Below are 18266 nucleotides of genomic sequence, written 5' to 3'. Positions count from 1 at the left end.
GGCTGAAGGCTGTTGTTCAGATTCTTTTGTCCCATAGGGTGTTCCCTGCTGTAGTACACTCCACCTTTTCCTATGGATGTGGCTTCCTGTGAGCCAAACTACAGTGATCGTTATTTTTCTTCTGGGTGTAGCCACCCAGCAAGTTTGCCCCGCTCTGGGCTGGTAATGGGGGTTGTCTGCACAGAGTCCTGTGATGTGAGCAGTCTGTGGGTCTTTCAGCTATGGATACCAGCTCCTATTGGGATGGAGGTGGCGGGGTTGGGGAGGGTGATTGTGCAATGGACTCTGTGAGAGTTCTCAGCTTTGGTGGTTTAATCATCTATTTTTGTGCTGGTTGGCCTCCTGCCGGGAGGTGCCACTTTCCAGAGAGCATCAGCTGTGGTAGTATAAAAGGATCCAGTGGTGGGCGGCGCCCTAGAACTCCCAAGATTATATGTCCTTTGTCTTCTAATACTAGCGTGGGTAGGGAAGGACCCATCAAGTAGGGGCAGTGCTAGGTGTGTCTGAGCTCAAGTTCTCTTTGGGTGGGTCTTGCTGCAGCTGAGTATTTGGGGTGTCTCCCAGGTCCTGCAGGAGCAATCCGCTTCCTTCATAGGGTCTGTGGGTCCTCTCAGGATTGCTGATTTGTTCTTGCAGTCCATCTGGAGCTAAAGTTCACAATATGAGCCTTCCAATGCTGCTCAGCTGGTCCAAGTTGGAGCTGCAATCTAGTCCTGTTTCCCATCCACCTCATGTGAGAATCTGCTTTCCCCCACGTTTCTCTCCAGCCTCTTCCAGGCTTCCTACCCCACCACCCCCACATCACTGCTCAGCCTCTTTCCTTCCTAGTGGGAGCTGAGGATCCTCAGACTCCATCCAGCACTTCTTCCCTTCAGCAATGGGTTCACGTCAGCAGCAGCTGTGGTCCCAAATTTTATTTGGATTTCATTAGTTTTCCTTAATATCTTGTTCCTGTTCCAGAATTTCATCCAGGATACCACATTACATTTAGTTGACAAATCTCTTTAGATTACTTTGTACTGTGACAGTTTCTCAGACTTTTTTATGTTCTTGACAGTATTGAGGAATACAAGTCAAGCGTTTTATAGAACGTGGCTTAGTCTGGGTTTCTTTGATGTTTTCCTCATAGTGAAACTGGGGTTATGGGTTATGAGTTTATGGAGGGAAAATCTCAGAGATGAAGTGTCATTCTCATCACAGTATATCAAGGGTACATGCTAGCAACATGATTTATCACTGAGGATGTTAACCTTGATGATCCTACCAATAGTGTTTGCCAGGTTGGAAATGGATTAATTTTCAACCAACTCTTTTTTAGCATTCAGAGAAGCAACAGGACAGAGGTTTGAGGTATGTAATCTGAAGCCAATACATGTAAGTTCTTATTTTGGCCTTACCAACTTCCTGTGGAACTTCACCCCTCCACGTCTCATCTGTATTCTACAGGGTTTAGAGAATTATTAAAAGGAAAGAGGAAACATCCTGAGTTCTTCTTAATTTCTTAAATTTTATGTTCTCACTTTGTTTGTTTATCCCACTTTTATCAGTCAGAATCTCATCAGAAAGAACGATGTGTAATTTGAGGAGAATATAATAAAGGAAGTATTAACAATGGTGAGGGCTGGACATAGGGAAACTCAAGGTTTGAGGGCAGCCTGCTAGGTCTAGTATGAGCAGTGTGCCTGTGCTGACGGGTGAGAGGAAGATGTTCTGTGGGGACCCCAGAGACATACATGCAGCAGGTAAAAAGCTTCCTGGAAGGGGCTGTGAGAATCACCCAAAGAACACAGCCAGCCCTTGGCAATCCTGGAGGCAGAGAGCCAATGGGTTAAGTCCCCTGACCTCATGCTCCTTCCCTCTTCTCCCTCTAATCTTTGGGATAAGTCTAACTAGAAGCTAGAAGGCAAGGAGGGGCATGGAGATCAGACACCTGGGCCACAGGGAAGGGTGCAGAAGGTTAGAAAGTGTATCTGGAGAGACCAGTCCAAGATATCCAGCACACCTATATTTTGAATGCTATGAGTTACAACTGAATCAATTTAGCTGAGCATATAGCATGTTCAACATCATTTAATACAACGTTTACTTGCATATTTGCAGAGTCAGAGGACTCAACGAATTCCCAGACAGCCCATGTCAATGTGGTATAGTTCAAATTATTGAAGTCTGCCAACTACGTTTTCTATTATTTAATCTCAGACAATAGGTCTGATTTCTCTTCCATGTCATAACTTGAAATATGTGCAAATAGCTCCAGCAGGCTCTCTGAAACAGCAGACGCTCTGTTCCTCAGCTAAAAACCCCAAGTTCTTTCAAGATCAGGTAGGATATTGAACCAGCACTTTAAAGATTCACCCATATCTCAGATCTGTAATTCATTGAAAGTGCAAACCACTTTTCCCAAAAGATTTATAACTGTAAGTTTCATTGATGTTGCATTAAGAATTAACATAAAGAGAAAAAAAAGAATTAACATAAAGAGATTAACTGAAAGAAGATCAAAATCCTGAGGATATGGGTCAAAAAACGAGGATTAATTGCCTCTGTAAGTGTCATGTATACAACAAAATGTCAATGAAAATAGCACCGGGAAGGGAGGGAGTAATTTGAGCCATGTGGCAAGTGAATCAGGAATTTCCAGTTGCATCAGATAGCCAACTGTCCATTACACAGAAATGACACAATCTTGAATTTGATTTGAGGGAAAAAGGGAAATAATACGAAAAATAAACTTTGAACATGTTGCTTTACATTTGACAGAGCCTGAATATGTCTTATGTCACTTGCAAGATTGTGATGTAGACATTATTATGTCCATCACAAAGATGAAGAAAAAGAGGCTTGACTCACTAAGCACCTGGTCCAAAGTCACACTGTCCTAGCACAGGGCCAGGCACATACTGGACACTCAGCAAACCAGTCTGAAGGAATGAAGCTTAATTAGCTTAAGTGCTGAGCTAATCTAGAAAGGGCTGCCTGACCAGTTTCTACTTCCTGGCACAATTGTTGGGCACAGAGAGAAGTCAGCCAGAGCTCTTTTTTCATATTGTAGCCAAAGAGACTCATTTGGACACCTGAATGAAAGTAATTTTTATATTCTCTAATGACTATAACTCACTTTCTATTACTTAGTAAATGCGATGAATAAAAGAGTCCTTGTGAAGCCAGGTAGCATTTGCAAATGGGCTGCTGTGACTTGACAGATGGATTTGGAGCCTGAAGCAGGGACCCCAGTTGCTGAAAGCTGCAAGTGTCGGTGGAAACTGACTTCCGAGCCATTCCTCTTTCCTTGGACGGTGATAATTTGGGCTTTTTAAATGATTAGAAAATCTTAAAAGTGCTGCTTAATTTTTTTAGTTTGTATATGAGCATCAGCTAACTGTTGGAATACAGAAAGCATTTTTTCTTCACCCTTCCTAGCTAGTTCTAGCTTCTCTCCTCACTTTGAGAACCACTTAGCACTCTGAAAATAAGGTCATGAGGCCTAAAGGATTAGACTCACCTGAGAATATCCTGCATACCTTTGCTAGGAACCGGGGAACTCAGGAGAAGCCACAGTATTCCTTTGTTTTTTTTGTTTGTTTGTTTTTGTTTTTTTTACAAGCTATGCATTGTTTAGTTTGTTGAGTTTCTGAGATATTTTACGTATTCTAAGAAAAGATGGATTGGGTTCTTTAAATAGTATCCCATGGTCAGTATAACAGAAAAGAACCTGGGTTTGGAGTTAAGAATCCTAGGATTTTTAACATATCACTTATATCAGTTTTTTTTTTTAATTGGCCTGTTTCTAATTTTTAAAAATGTCTCCGTGTCCTTTATGAAAAAGGTACTTTGTTTCAGAACTCACACTTTAGCACAGTGGTTCTCAATTTGGGCTGCACATTAGAATCTCCTGGGGAGCTTTTAAAAACTACAAATGCCCAAGTTAATTAAAGCCTATGTGTGAGACCAAGGTATTTAAAGATACAACACTCGCATGCATCTAAATTAATAAGCTACTGCTTAGCCAATCAGAATGGAAGGTTCAGTTTTACAGGGACACAGAAATTTTCTCTCTCTTTTTTTTTTTTGTGTTTTTTTTTTGAGACAGAGTCTCGCTCTGTCACCAGGCTGGAGTGCAGTGGCTGGATCTCGGCTCACTGCAAGCTCTGCCTTCTGGGTTCAAGCGATTCTTCTGCCTCAGCCTCCCAAATAGCTGGGACCACAGGCATACACCACACACCCAGCTAATTTTTGTATTTTTGGTAGAGACAGGGTTTCACTATGTTGGCCATGATGGTCTCAATCTCCTTACCTCGTGATCCACCCACCTTGGCCTCCCAAAGTGCTGGGATTACAGGCGTGAGCCACCGTGCCCAGCCGGGACACAGAAGTTTTCAATGTTTACTCTAAGCCTCCCATAGATGGGAAGTTGAAGCTCAGAGAGGTTCATGAGCTTACCCAGAACCATACAACTTGAAGCAGAATTCAGGTCTCCTGAAATTTAGGTCATAATATTTCCTGTGGTAGTATAACATTAGTCTGAGTTGCTCATAAGCTGCCCAGAGAAAACAAGAGTTTGGGACAACAATGGCTTAATAAAATAATCTAGAGGGAGGCTAGCAGTGAAGTTAGCCTCTATAATGGCCTGCACTCTGATTACCAACACACAAAACCTTGGATTTGACATAAACCAAGAACCGTGTAATCACATGTCCACCAGTGAGGTCAAGCAGACAACTGAACTGCATAGGATAGCACAGAGAAATAGGAACCAGGATGAAATGGAGAGTCGTGTCCACCCAAAATCTTTAAACTTCCAATTTGTAACAGATTTCAGAGTAAACGAGTCAAACTGATGAACTGAATTCCCTTATAGGCTACTGGTTTGCAACCTTTGACTTCAATGTCACTTGATACATTACAAATTTCAGTCCTAGATTTAGGAGGAACTGCACAGTATGATGTGATCCGGCATTTTGCCTTTAGTCTGATTTTGTATCATCTCCATTCTAGATCTAAGGAAACCAGAGGCTGAAGATGTTGAGTACAGGTACAACGTCTCATGACAAGTGAGTAAGAACTAGGAGAGAAGTCTTTGAATTCCCTGCTTCATGCTCTTCTGGGTGTTGGAAGAACATGAAACCTGATGTTGGAAAGAAAGAGATTCAAAATAATAGTGACACCACTTCCTAGCTGGGAGACTGGGGCCAAGTTACATTTGCCTTAGCAAGCCTTGGCTTTTTCCACTATGAAATTTAAAATGATAAAAGTAATGACTTCATAATGTCATAGGGGGTTAAATAAAACAACACATGTTAAATTTGTTTAGCCCAGTGCCAAGTACAGCATGAGGATTTCTGAGCTGATGCTTTGTCATTGTTGTTTTGTTGTGCCTTGTTGCTTCCTATTTCAAAGTAATGCATTCTTAGAGTTCCTGATTTTTTAAGGACCAGCTAATTTCAAATTGGCTCTCTCTCCCCCAGCAAGCCTAGTGTCTCTGCCACCAGAGTGCAAACACACTTGAGTTCACCATATTGAGAGCTCCACATGCAGTATGTTCTAACTGGCAGTGTGGTGTTTGGAACTAGGACATCACAGTTTTAGGGCTGACTGGTATGTACCTGAGGTCAGGGACCTGGTACACAGCCACACCAAGATGTGACAGCCCCATTTTGTAATGTATTCATGAGAAAAGATGTAGCTATATGAAGAGACTAAAGGGAATCAGAAGCTTGAAAATCTTCAGACCTCCTGGACCCTGGAAATGACTTACTTTTCCCATGGCCTGAGTGAGAGGAGTTTGGTCTGGAAAGTTGGCTTGTCTTCGTTCCATCTCTGTCTCCAGTGTCTTGCCCCAGCCTGGTCCCATCTGTCATCAGCTAGCAGACTTAAGGAGAGACATGTGAGTGTGGAGTGATGGGGGTGGACACATTTTGCAAGACTCCAGGAAGCCCCAAACTGTGTTACTAGAGTTCACTCTTGGTGATTCTATGCAGGATGAGGCTTCCAAGGGTTATGGGACGTGGACTTGAAAGGAAACTCCTGTTTCCCATTCAGTGCATCCAGCCTCAGGGGAGGGAAGAATAAACGGGCATCTTCTGATGTGGGATGCTGTGTTGCACAGCCTCTTCCCTGTCCTTGGTGCGGTCCATGTTGATAACCACAAGGTGGCATCGCAGATTAAAGTGAAATGCCACAAACTTGCTTCCCTGTTCCCAGGTGAGGCTGTGGTATTCATTCCACACCTGGGAGTTAAGAGGATATTTATCACAATCTGTTCATTTTACAGATGATTATATTGAGGCCAGGAACAAGGCATAACCTGCCTGAGCGAGTTGTGGTATAGAACATAAATCACCCAAGTACTAATCAGAAAGGGAAATGCATTACCCATTACTAAGCACCCAGGTAATGGAACTTGCCCCTCAATTTAACAAAGTGTGAAATATGTCAATGTGTATTTTAAAGAATTATCAGTATAAGAAATTCAAATGTATCCACCATGAGGGCAGAGATTGTGCCTATTTTGCTTGCCACGTAGAAGATCCTGGAGGTTTTTTGTCTGTTTGTTTGTTTTGTTTTTGGAGGATTGGTTTATGTTTCCTAACTTGTATAGATTTAGATTTTTCAGCTCTAAATTAGAAGTTAATGGGGGCACAAATTACTTTCCCCCTTATCTCTCACTCACTCAATTAACAAGAAGCCAACAAATTTGGGAGCTGGGTTGTGCCCTTACTAGGACGCTGGCCCTATTTTTGGTACTCAGGGGATGACAAAGGGACACTGAGGACCCTGCCCTGCTCTTATATGTCCACTGTGAACTCACCCATTGACTTTTCAAGATGATAGAGATGGAACAGGGATGTTTGGGCTGCCTTAACCCTTACCTTAACTCTCACTCTCCGGCTCCTCCACAGAAATCAGGGTCCAGCTTAGTTTCTGACTCTAGGAGAGGTCAAGTGGTCTCTGAAGTCCATTGGTAGCATCCAGACCTCTGGATGAGCTTCCTGACGTCACTCTGCTGCAATACTAATACACAAACATTCCTTCTCATTCCAGGTTTGTCACTCCCTGAGATGCCTTAAAAAAAAGTTACTTTTCTTTGGGCCTCAGTTTCCCTGTGTTTCTCAAAGCCAAACATCCTAATTTTCTAGATCATCTAATACCCTACTGTCATGAAGTCTGTTAGCAAATGAATCACCTCTCCTACTGCTTCTGCTTCTGTTTAGATTCCTTTATAGCGAAACATTGGCTGTGCAATGAGGAGTCCCTAATGACTGAATGTGGAATGTTTATTCTTTGGAAAGCTCTGAGGTTGGGACTTCAGGGAAAAAGAAATGCCATCATGCTGTTTTAGAAAAATGTTCTCCCATCAGAGGAAGAGTCAATGATTCTCAGTAGGAAAAGTTAAAAAAAAAAAAAAAAAAATCATGTGCCCAGATGAAGCTTAGTTTTGTTTTGTATTTTAATGCTCAAAGAAGCCAAGTGACCTCACTCGGGACACTGAATTTCTTAGAGTGATATTCAAGAGTAGATAGATTTTCTGATCCCAAATTTGAAAATTCCCACGGGTAAAAATCTCCACAGCAAGTAAAACCACCAGTGTTGGGGAGGGGAATAAAATTAAATCATTACAGGTGTGGGTATTTTTTAAAGTGATACATACTAATCTTACCTATTGATGGAGTGCTTGTGATACATTCACACAATGTGTAATCACTGAAGCAGGGTATTTAGGATATCCATCACCTCTACCATTTATTATTCATTTGTTCTGGGAACATTTTAAATCTTCTTTTCTACTTATTTGAAATATATAATATATTGTTGTTAACTATAGTCACCCAACTGTGCTATCAAACCCTGGCATGTATTTCTTCTATCTACCTGTATGTCTGTACCCATTGACCAACATCTCTTCATCTTACTCTATTCTTCCCAGTCTCTGGTAACTATCATTCTACTATCTACCTCCATGAGATCAATTTCTTTGGCTCCCACATGTTCTTACTCAAGAACGTGCCATATTTGTCTTTCTCTGCTTGGCTTATTTCACTTAACATAATGTCCTCCCGTTTCATCCATGTCGCTGCAAATGACGTGATTTTATTCTTTTTATGGATGAGTCATATTTCATTGTGTGTATTTAACACATTTTCTTTATTCATTCATCTGTTAATGGACACTTAGTTTCCTTATCTTTGCTACTGTGAACGGTGCTGCAGTGAAAATGGGAGTACAGATATCACTTCGATATACTGGTTTTCTTTACTTTGTATAAATACCCAGTAGTGCGATTGCTGGGTCATATAGTAGTTCTATTTTTAATTTTTTGAGGAACCTCCATATGTTTTTTTATAATGGCTGTACTAATTTACATTTCCATCTATAATGTATAAGAGTCCCCCTTTCTCTGCATCCATGCTAGCATTTTATTTTGTCTTTTTTTATAATAGCCATTCTAACTGGGGTGCGATGGTAACTCATTGTGGTTTTGATTGCATTTCTCTGATCATCAGTGATGTTGCACATTTTTTATGTACTTTTTGGCTATTTGTGTGTCTTCTTTTGGTTTAGTTTTAGCAAAATCCTTCCTTCGTGTAACTGAGCTCTGGATTTAGTCTCCCAAGGCACAAGGAAATTTAACTGACAGTTCTCATGCTGTCCTGCCATCCTCACTTCAGCTCTGAGTGTTCCAGTATTCTAGCTTAGAGCTCTTTTTGTTCTTTCACTAGTTTCTCATATAACATTGTTTCTAGGCCCCTTTCCATCTGCTCCAGTTGTCCAATGTCCTTTTTGAACAGTGGTGGCCAGAACTGCAAAATCCCCATGTAGTTCCCCTGTGCAATTTATTTGTGTCCATCTCTGTGCTAAGCAAAAACAATAAGGAGATACAGAAGACATGGCCTGTGTTTTTGAGGAGCTCTCCTACAAAACAAAGCTATCAAGTGGCAGGTAAACACAGAAACAGAAACAAAAGGCAAAAGTTTTAAGGTGGTTTTCCATGGATGGGACAGAAATTAGCACAGATAGCAGACAAAAGGATCTTAGTACTCACTTGTGTTGTCAAGTTTCTGGGTGTTCTCATTTTATTCTTAATACAGTATGCCATTAAAATGCATGTCTACATTTATTGGCAATGAATGTCACCCACATGAATATTAAAGGGAAATAAATTCCCAGTGGAGAGCAAGGCTGGTTATATTCTTTCTTTTGTTTCCCCTCTTTCTTCTTTTAAGTCAGCGATAGCCAAGTGCTCAGAGTAGACATTTTGTTTCATTAATCCCTTTCTTTTTTGAATATTGACACAGCTGAGACTCAGTGAGGGAATGGTGTTTGCACCCAACCCAGAATGGACCAAAGTGCTAGATTTCCTTTGCAAAGAAACTCATCTTTGCAGTAAATGTTTGTCTCTTTTTTTGTTGCTGACTGCACTTGTGAGATCATCAGGCTCTGGGTGTGAATGCAGCTTAATGGCCTCAACCTTTGCATCTTTGCTGACTAAGCACTGCTCTTGGCTGTTCAAGGCATAGGTGGAGGGAGGAATAATCACCCAGCTAATTCAGAGATCCCTTTGTTTTCCCTGTAATTAGTGTAGAACCCACATCTTGGCCACACGTTTGTAGACCATGCTACTGGTTACAGAGCAAAGTCATATCCATCATTTTATTTCCTCCTCATCATTGCCCTGTGAGGCAGGTGAGAATACCACCACTTATACCTAAGGAGACTGAAACTTTCAGATTACAAGAGATAGGTTCTATACCATGCAGCAAAGACCAGGCAAAGGGGCAGAGGCTGAATTTGATCTCATGGCTTTTGACCTCAAAGCACTTGGTAAATTTTTACAGTTTATGGCTGCCTCCAAAACATTCACCTTTGTGTATAATGTGTAACCACCTGCAAAGCCCCTGACACGTAATTCTAGTTCAGTTATGCCTCACAACAGCCATATGGGTTGATGTGCCTATTTTACAACCAAGGTGCATTAGCTTTCCTTGAATTTCTTCACTTTGTGTTTGGGAGAAATAGGACAATTATATCAAGTTGAAGAATGGAATTGTGTGTGTGTGTGCATGTGTGTATGCATATATGTATGTATGTGTGTTTAATCCGCACAAATCTCCTTCCTGTGTTCTAGAAAACATAGTGGGGCAAAATTAGAAGCAACTCAATTTCCTCTGCTTCTCTTCAGTCCAGGACAGTGAAAATTTTCATTCACAAAAAATGTACCCCAAACCATATAAGATACAAAATGTTTAAACAAAATTTACATTATTTTCAATATAATCCTCTCCATGAGTAAAAACTGGAATTATGTGGTTTTTAAAGATGCTAAATATGTTAATCAAAGTTTGATTCTCTCAGTTAACAGTAACTTATGCTTGCTGGTAATTTACAATTGACCAAAAGATTTTGAATATAATGTATTTAATTCTTCCAGGAATCACACAAGGTAGATATTATCGTTTCCACTTTACAGATGCAGAAAGCAAGGCGTAGAGATGATCATAAATTTCCCAACCACTGAGTGACAGAGCTCAGTCATGCAGAACTCAGGTTTGCATGACTCAAATTAGGCACAAGTTCTTGGAATTTTCCATAAGGGACAACTGCATCTTTTGCCCCTTAACAACTAGAAATGACTCAACGACTTTCTGTGAGCAAATGTCAAGGTCTTAACCCTTTTAGTTCAAGGAAGTTCCTTTTTTCTTTTCAAAAATCAGGTTGCTGGAGATGGTACACAAAATAAGGGAAAGAAGGCCTGATTCATTCTGTCAGCTCAACTTGTAGTCACTTGACATGTGAAAATTACAGATGACAGCTTCTCTATCTGTGACTCTGACACACTAAATCACAAATGTGCCTCTCACATCTTTGCTGAAACAGCAGGAACAATGAGTGTCCAATTGCTGCACTGGTAAGCAGTCAGGACCAAAATTATTAGAGGTATCAGTGTAAGTAATATTCATCCCACCCAGTACAAACCAGTTTTCAGATTTGGCAGTGAACTTCTGAGAGCCTGGACTTGGGTTGCACCAGACCTGGAGTTAGAGTGGACTCTTTGAGGAATAACATAAAAATCATCAAAGCATTTCATCCTATGGTTTGATAAGTTCAATAACATTATGTAATTAGAAGAGACCTTAGTCACCTTCTAATTCCTTCATTCTATGTCGCAGATAAAATTACAGAGGCCCAGGGAGGGAAATGATCTGCCTAATATTCCACAACAGGCCAATTGTGAAGCTGGACATTTGGCTCCTATAGAGACCTTTTCTCTTCCATTACACAGTAGCGATTCACTGAACTCCCATCCTATATCTGGTCCTTGAGACACTAAAGAAATAACAAAACAAACACATGAACCTGCCCTTCAGGCTGATTAGAAAAACCAATCAGTTAATAGAATAATGATGCATGTAACAATGACTACAATAATTTAAAATAATAACACCAGTCAACATATATTGAATGGAATCTATTATTCTTATAGTGACCCCAAGAGGTAGATGTGTCATTATCTTAAATAGGTAAAAGGAAATAGGATTGTGGAGGTTAAGTATCAAACCAAAGTTATGGTCATCAAGTAACGGAGCTGGGACTATGTGTACAACTTGTGCTTTTGGTAATCAGAGGAGGGGAAACACCCATAGCATCCTAGGAAGAAGGAAAAAGTGATGCCTGCCTGCACTGGGTTTTCAAGGAAAAATAGAAATTAGACAGGTAAGGAAGGAAAAAGAATGGTAGAGACTGAGGAAGAGCATATAAAAAGTTAGAAACGTTTGTGCCACATCAAGCAACTGGAGGAAATTTATTTTTATTGGAATATTGGATTTGTGTGGGAGAACAATGATGGCTGAGGATTGGTTGGCAAATTTGGGAATCTCAGATTATGAAGGGTCTTGGTAAACACTTCTAAAGAGCTTAAATTTTATTTTAATGCAATTTATTAAGGGCAATGGGGTGTTTTAAGCAAATGAGACAGCATGACCAGATTTCCATCTTAGATTGATATTTTTAACTAACAAGTAGAGGTACGGTGGTCTGAAGAGCTTAGGAAAGAGTAAGGTAACCCACTGAAGAAGAATTTACATCAACAAGGATGTGCTGATGAGTACACTCCATGGATAGGAATTAAGAGTCAAACCATAACTGTTGTATACCTGGCATAATGTGTCTGCATGCATTCGCATTCATTTCATGTATACATATTGTATATATTATGATGTCATAATACATATGACATACAAATAGATAATATACATATAGATGTACAGGCATACAGTATAGATCGATTACAATTATTCCAGTAATGCATAGTCACTCTTCTTACAACAAAAATGAAAAAGGATACTTTCTAAACACTTTAATCCAGCTCACAAAGCTTTTTGTGTCTGTACCTGTTCACCAATCTGACCTCATTCTTCACCAACCTATCCCCAGTCTACCCTCTAGGAACACTGTCCTTCATTTTTTACCCCTTCTAAGAAGCTATACTCTTTTTTATTTCTCCTCCCCTCATTATTCCCTACTCAACATTCAGATCTCAATGTAGATGTCACTTTCTCTAGGAAGCAAGTCTGCCCTAACTGTCCATATTAACTTAGGGGGCCCTGCTATATGATTTCAAAGTACACTCTGCATTTATCCATTATAGCGCCTATTGTGCTCTACGATAAAGCCTGTTCTCAACATTGCCATGTCCTTATTTTTAGCTCCATGATTATAGCTCTCTTTCGTCTTCTTTACTTCTTAATTCTTATTGCCTGCGCCTACATAGAGGGTAAGAAATGAAGTTTATATGGCCAATAGTAGGCAATCAGTAAATACTTGTTTATATTTACTTTGAATAAAGAAGCAAACTAATGAATAAGTAAATAAGGAAATGAATGGAGTACAGATACACCAGCCAATAAAACTAAAGTATTAGAGTCCTCACAGACTCCATTACATTTCACTATTTGCTGGTATTTGAAGCAATTCTGAAATGTCTACCTTCTTCCCTATGCTAACCTACCACTGGGTTTCTAAGGATCCATTCTATGGCAAAAAACTCTTACTCGAAAATTTTTAGGAAGTGCTTGAAAGAGATGAACCTGCCTTTAGTCACCTGGAAATACTGGGTTGAGCTTTACACACTGAGCTGTGACAGGCACAGGCTAGAGGAGGCTTTTAAAAGTTTATTTATTTATTTTTTTACTTTATTAGCACTTTTCTTGGTTTTAATAGGCGTCATTCAATCACTTTCAAAGAGTAGAATCATTGCTACTGCATCAGTCATGCAGTGGAGATCTTCACAAGTGATGACCAGATAGCAATTATTATTTGAATACTTGATATTTTGGCAATTTTCAGAAGTTAAAATGCCTCCAGAGTGTCTAACCAATTTTTTAAGTTATTCTATTGTATTACATTATATTCTATTCTATCCTAGACTCCCTGATTCTATTCTATCCTATTCTCTTCTAGTTTATCCATTTCCAATCTATTCTGTTCTTTTTCATTTACATTTTCCATGCCATGACTCACACTAGGTATTAGCAAAAGTTGTGGTGGTAGCAAAAAAATAAATAATCCTTCACCTCAATACTTCAGTAAAAGTATTAATTTACAAAAATATTTCAAATATATGTTGATATATGCTCTATTCAACCTTGTGCAAAGTTCAGATATACACAGAAGAATCCATTTATTTTTATAACATCAAAGTTATTGTTTTGGAGAAGATAATAAAAGAAACATTGTTTATAAGGGTGAGTAGGAGTTTGTTAAAAAAAGACTACAGAAGGTCATATTCTAGTCAGTGAGAACAGAATATTGAAAGTCATAGACAGGTGAAACACAATGATATGCTCAAAAATCTATAACTAATGACATTTTGCTAGTATACAAAGTGCAAGGTGCTTCTTCCTTCAGAAAGATTTGGCAACCATCTCCAGCTTCTTCCAAATTCATCAGTCAACCACATTCAAAATAATAATAGTATAATACCATATACAATGGCATGTACTTAGGTGACTTAACAAATTGAAATTCAAAGTGAAAGTGATGTCTTAGTACTTCAAGTTTCCATACCTTTTGATCTTATATTTTTAATTTTAATCTAAATCCCTTAAGTACAGTGACTGCATCTTTAGTCATCTTCATGGCCATCAGATCGATATACACACTGATCTCAAACTGTGTGTAGGATTTTTTTTTTGCTATATAAAAATCTACATGTATAAGATAATAGAGGATACTGTTGTAATAGAGAGTATGTTTAGCAACATAGACCATATAATCAATTGATTTATTCATCCAGTAACAATCACTTAATATGATCTAGCACATTTTAATCTAAAAGACGTGTGCCAGACCACAATGACAGATTGATACATGTTTGCAGAGGAATGGCTAAATGGTTGACAATGAACTTAGGAAACATTCCTGGTTCTCTACTAATCCAAAGACAACACTATTAAGCAGATGGAGTATCTAATTACAAAAAAAAAAAAAAAAAAAACCGAGGATACTCATCTCAACTAGGTCTCCTGCCATTAAAAAACTGAAACATCACATGTATAGTAAACAACTGTTTTCAGATATTGAGCAACAGGTAAAGCATAATGGCGATCACTAAGAAACGGGAAACAAATGTAGTGAATCCTCAAATCAACAGGCTTACAACCAGGGAATACATTTTGGCCCACAGGGCGGGAAGTATTCCAATATGGAGCTGAAGGAACAGAACTTATAGTTCCAAACTGCTGGTCCAAGCTCTAGAGAAAGAGTTGTATGGAAATGTGGAAATCTCCATAACAGAAATTTGGATCTCTCTTTGAGTATTTGGCTGAATACTTAGTTGAACCTACTATAGAGCCTGCAAGTCTTGGCAAGAAATAAAATAAAGCAATAAGAAGACAACTACTAGGGAGATATTAGCTAAACATCTATGAGCTATGAGATTCTTAAGTTTGTACAAAGCAAGCCAGAATGGAGAGATATTATCCATCTTAGATGAAATTCTAAACAGCTTTCACCTTAGGAATAGGACTAATCAATTCACAGAGTATAGGCTAATCTACATGAACCTAAGAACACTTAGAAAAAAGCCTCAGATGAAGAAAGAGACTTACATAAAAGTCTCAGAAGAAATTAACACCTGGCAAAGCAAACATCAACTATTTAAGTAAAGGCAATAAAATCCAGACACTCAGTAATGAAGTATCCACATGTTCGTGTACCTAATTCAAAATTACTAGACTTGGAAAGAAGCAGAAAATTTTGACTGACGATCAGTAGAAAGACTAGTCAACAAAAAATGCCCACAAATAATACAACTAATGGAATTACCACACAAGGACTTTAAATCAGTTACTATGAATGTTTACAAGGACTTAATGGAAAATGTGAACATAACTAGAAAACAGATAGGGATCTCAATGTAGAAGTAAAAATTATGTTTAAAAAAACAAATTATAGACTAATAAATCCAATATCTGAAATAAAGGCTATTAACTGAATGTATTTAACAGCAGACTGGATGCTGCAGAAAACATGATAAGCAGCCTTGAATGCATAGCCATAGAAGTTATATCGATAATCATTCTAATTAAAAAGCAGAGATTAAAACGACTTTAAATTACAAATATACCTTCAAAGATCTGAGGGATAATAGCAAGCAGTCTAATATATGTGTAATTGGAGTTTTAGAAAGAGGGAAGAAAGAGATCAAGAAAAGAATATATTTCTTTAAATACTGGCCAAAAATCCCCCAGTTTAATAAAAAAATGAATAAACCCATGTATTCAAGAATCTCAATAAAGCTAAGAAAGACTAACACAAAGAAAACTACATTTAAGCACATCGTGTTCACACTAATGAAAACTCAAGACAAAGAGAAAATCTTAAAAGCAGTCATCAGGAATAGTGATAACAATTATCAGTAACTTTTCATTAGAAACAGGCCAAACAGTATCTGAAAGATAAAAGAACAACATCTTCAAAGTTCTAAAGTAACATGGAATTCTGCATCCAACAATAAAATATTTTAAATAAAAAATATTCCTTATGAATGAAAAAGACAGTCAAATGCTAAAACAATTTGTCACCAGCAAACATGTTAAAATAATATATAAGAAGGAAGTTAAAGGAAGTTTTTCAGGCTAAAGGAAAGTGAAAAAGGTGGGAAACAATCTATACAAATGAACCACACTAGAAATGAAACTTTAAAATATGTGTTTTCTCATTCCATAATTCCTGTAAAGATAATTGGCTGTTCAGTGAAAAAAGCAATAACAATCTATGGTTGGATTTATAACATATGAAGAAGTAAAAAGTATGTAAACCAATTATTGCAGGCAATGTGTTTTAAGTTAAAAGACACATACAGGCTACAAGTATAGGAATAAAAAATATTTATAAAGCAGTCATTGATTATAAGAAAACTGGAATGCTAGGAGTGCCAGGTTAATATCAGTCAAAATAAACATAAAAATGAATATTTCCAGAGAAAAATAGAGACGTTTCTTAATAATAAAGATGGTAAAGTCAATTCACTGGGAAGACTGAATAATCCTAAATGTGCATGAACATAATAAGAGTTTCAAAATGAATAAGAACTAAGAGAAATAAATGGAGAAATATACGTTTGTTGAAAATTTTAACATTCTGCTTTTAATAATTAATATAATGCATAGAAAATCAGTGAGAATGTAGATGAGACAAAAAACTATCATATGAACTTGTTCTAATTGGAATTTATGGAACACTCCACTCAGCGGGAAACACATTATTTTCATGTATACATGGACTGTTCACCAAAATAAACCATTTACTGGGCAATAATAAAAGGGTCAATACATTTATTGGGGAAGAATAAAAGCAAAGTATTGAGATCTGATTTCATTTTTTTACATAAATTGATTATAGCTGCATTAAGTCATTAAAGTATCCAAATTAATATTATTAAAGTTCAAGTTTGTTGTTCTATTAACTCTTTTTGGGACTTGGCAAGTTTTTTTGTATCCCTGAACCTCAGTTTTCTCAAGCATCAATGTTTGGTTTTAACTAGACAATGTTTCCTTAAATTAATTTCTACTATCATTTATGAAAAGAGCACCCATCACAATGTTTTGTATATAGAAGAGCACCTCAACAAATATTTGTAAAAAATGTTGAATAAATTAATAAAAGAGAGACTTTGACAGTACTCTGCTGCATTTCATCCTTTACATTTCTATCTTTAAAATATGCCTTCTTTCTAAAGTTCAATATACTAAGTCCAATAGGATAAGGAATTGGAATTTCTTATCCTTACTTAAATACTTGCCCTTTCCTAATGTATTCTAGATATGGAAATAGAGTACAATTTTCAGTTATCTGTTTATTGAAGTAATAGTGTGATATCATTAGGTAAATGACAGTATTTATTTGCTAGAGTAGTACATAAAAACATGCTGGCTTTTCTGTTATACAATGTTATTAATGTCCGTGAAGTATAAAATGGCAATAATGGAATTAATGCAAAAAATTCAGATTATTACTATCTTTGGCCCCTATCTATGTATAATATCTTGCAAAGTCCATTTTGCTGTTGAAAGTGTGAATTCTGGGCTGGGTATGGTGGCTCATGCCCATAATCCCAGCACTTTGGGAGGCCAAGGTGGGAGGTCACCTGAGGTCAGGAGTTTGAGCCCAGCCTGGCCAACATGGTGAAGCCCCATCTCTACTAAAAATACAAAAATTAGCCTGGCATAGTGGCCGGCGCCTGTAATCCCAGCTACTTGGGAGGCTGAGACAGGAGAATCGCTTGAATTCAGGAGACAGAGGTTGCAGTGAGCCGAGATCACGCAATTGCACTCCAGCCTGGGCAGCAAGAGTGAAAAAAAAAAAAGAAAAAAAGAAAAAGAAAGAGAGAGAGAGAGAGAGAGAGAAAGGGAGAAAGGGAGAAAAAACAAAATATGAATTCCACAGGATTGCTACTTAAAGCGTAAATAACAGTGCATCACTTGTTTTAAGAATGAAAGAAAGTATGCTATGATTTTGCATCTATTTTTGACCTAATTTTAGGATTAGGAATATTTAATTCAATATTCTTCGAAGTGTACTTTGTAAATCATAGTCACACAGGCTATCAATATTATGGAGAGAGTAGAGAAGGAATGAATCCCAGTCTCAAATAAGTTTTGAAAATATTGACCTAAATAAATTCACTGACTTAATAGATCTTTTAAAATATTAATGTATATCATAAATCTCTAAAAGGTGGAAGGGAGATCATTGTATAAAGGGATCCC

General features: G+C 38.0%; 1 long non-coding RNA gene across 1 annotated transcript in view; it reads right to left on the bottom strand.

Moving 5' to 3' along the window:
• Positions 1–10396: 10396 nt before the first annotated feature.
• The window catches only part of LOC129478968 (uncharacterized), a 34224-nt gene continuing 26354 nt past the window's right edge, over positions 10397–18266 (bottom strand). The window contains exon 3 of the long non-coding RNA XR_008656521.1: positions 10397–10713. This is a non-coding gene — a long non-coding RNA (uncharacterized lncRNA). The remainder of the gene's footprint in view (positions 10714–18266) is intronic.

This window comes from Symphalangus syndactylus, chromosome 3, assembly GCF_028878055.3.
Source record: "Symphalangus syndactylus isolate Jambi chromosome 3, NHGRI_mSymSyn1-v2.1_pri, whole genome shotgun sequence".
Taxonomy (NCBI): Eukaryota; Metazoa; Chordata; class Mammalia; order Primates; family Hylobatidae; genus Symphalangus; species Symphalangus syndactylus.
The sequence above is the reverse complement of the archived record's forward strand: the minus strand, read 5'-3'. Positions and strand labels throughout refer to the sequence as shown.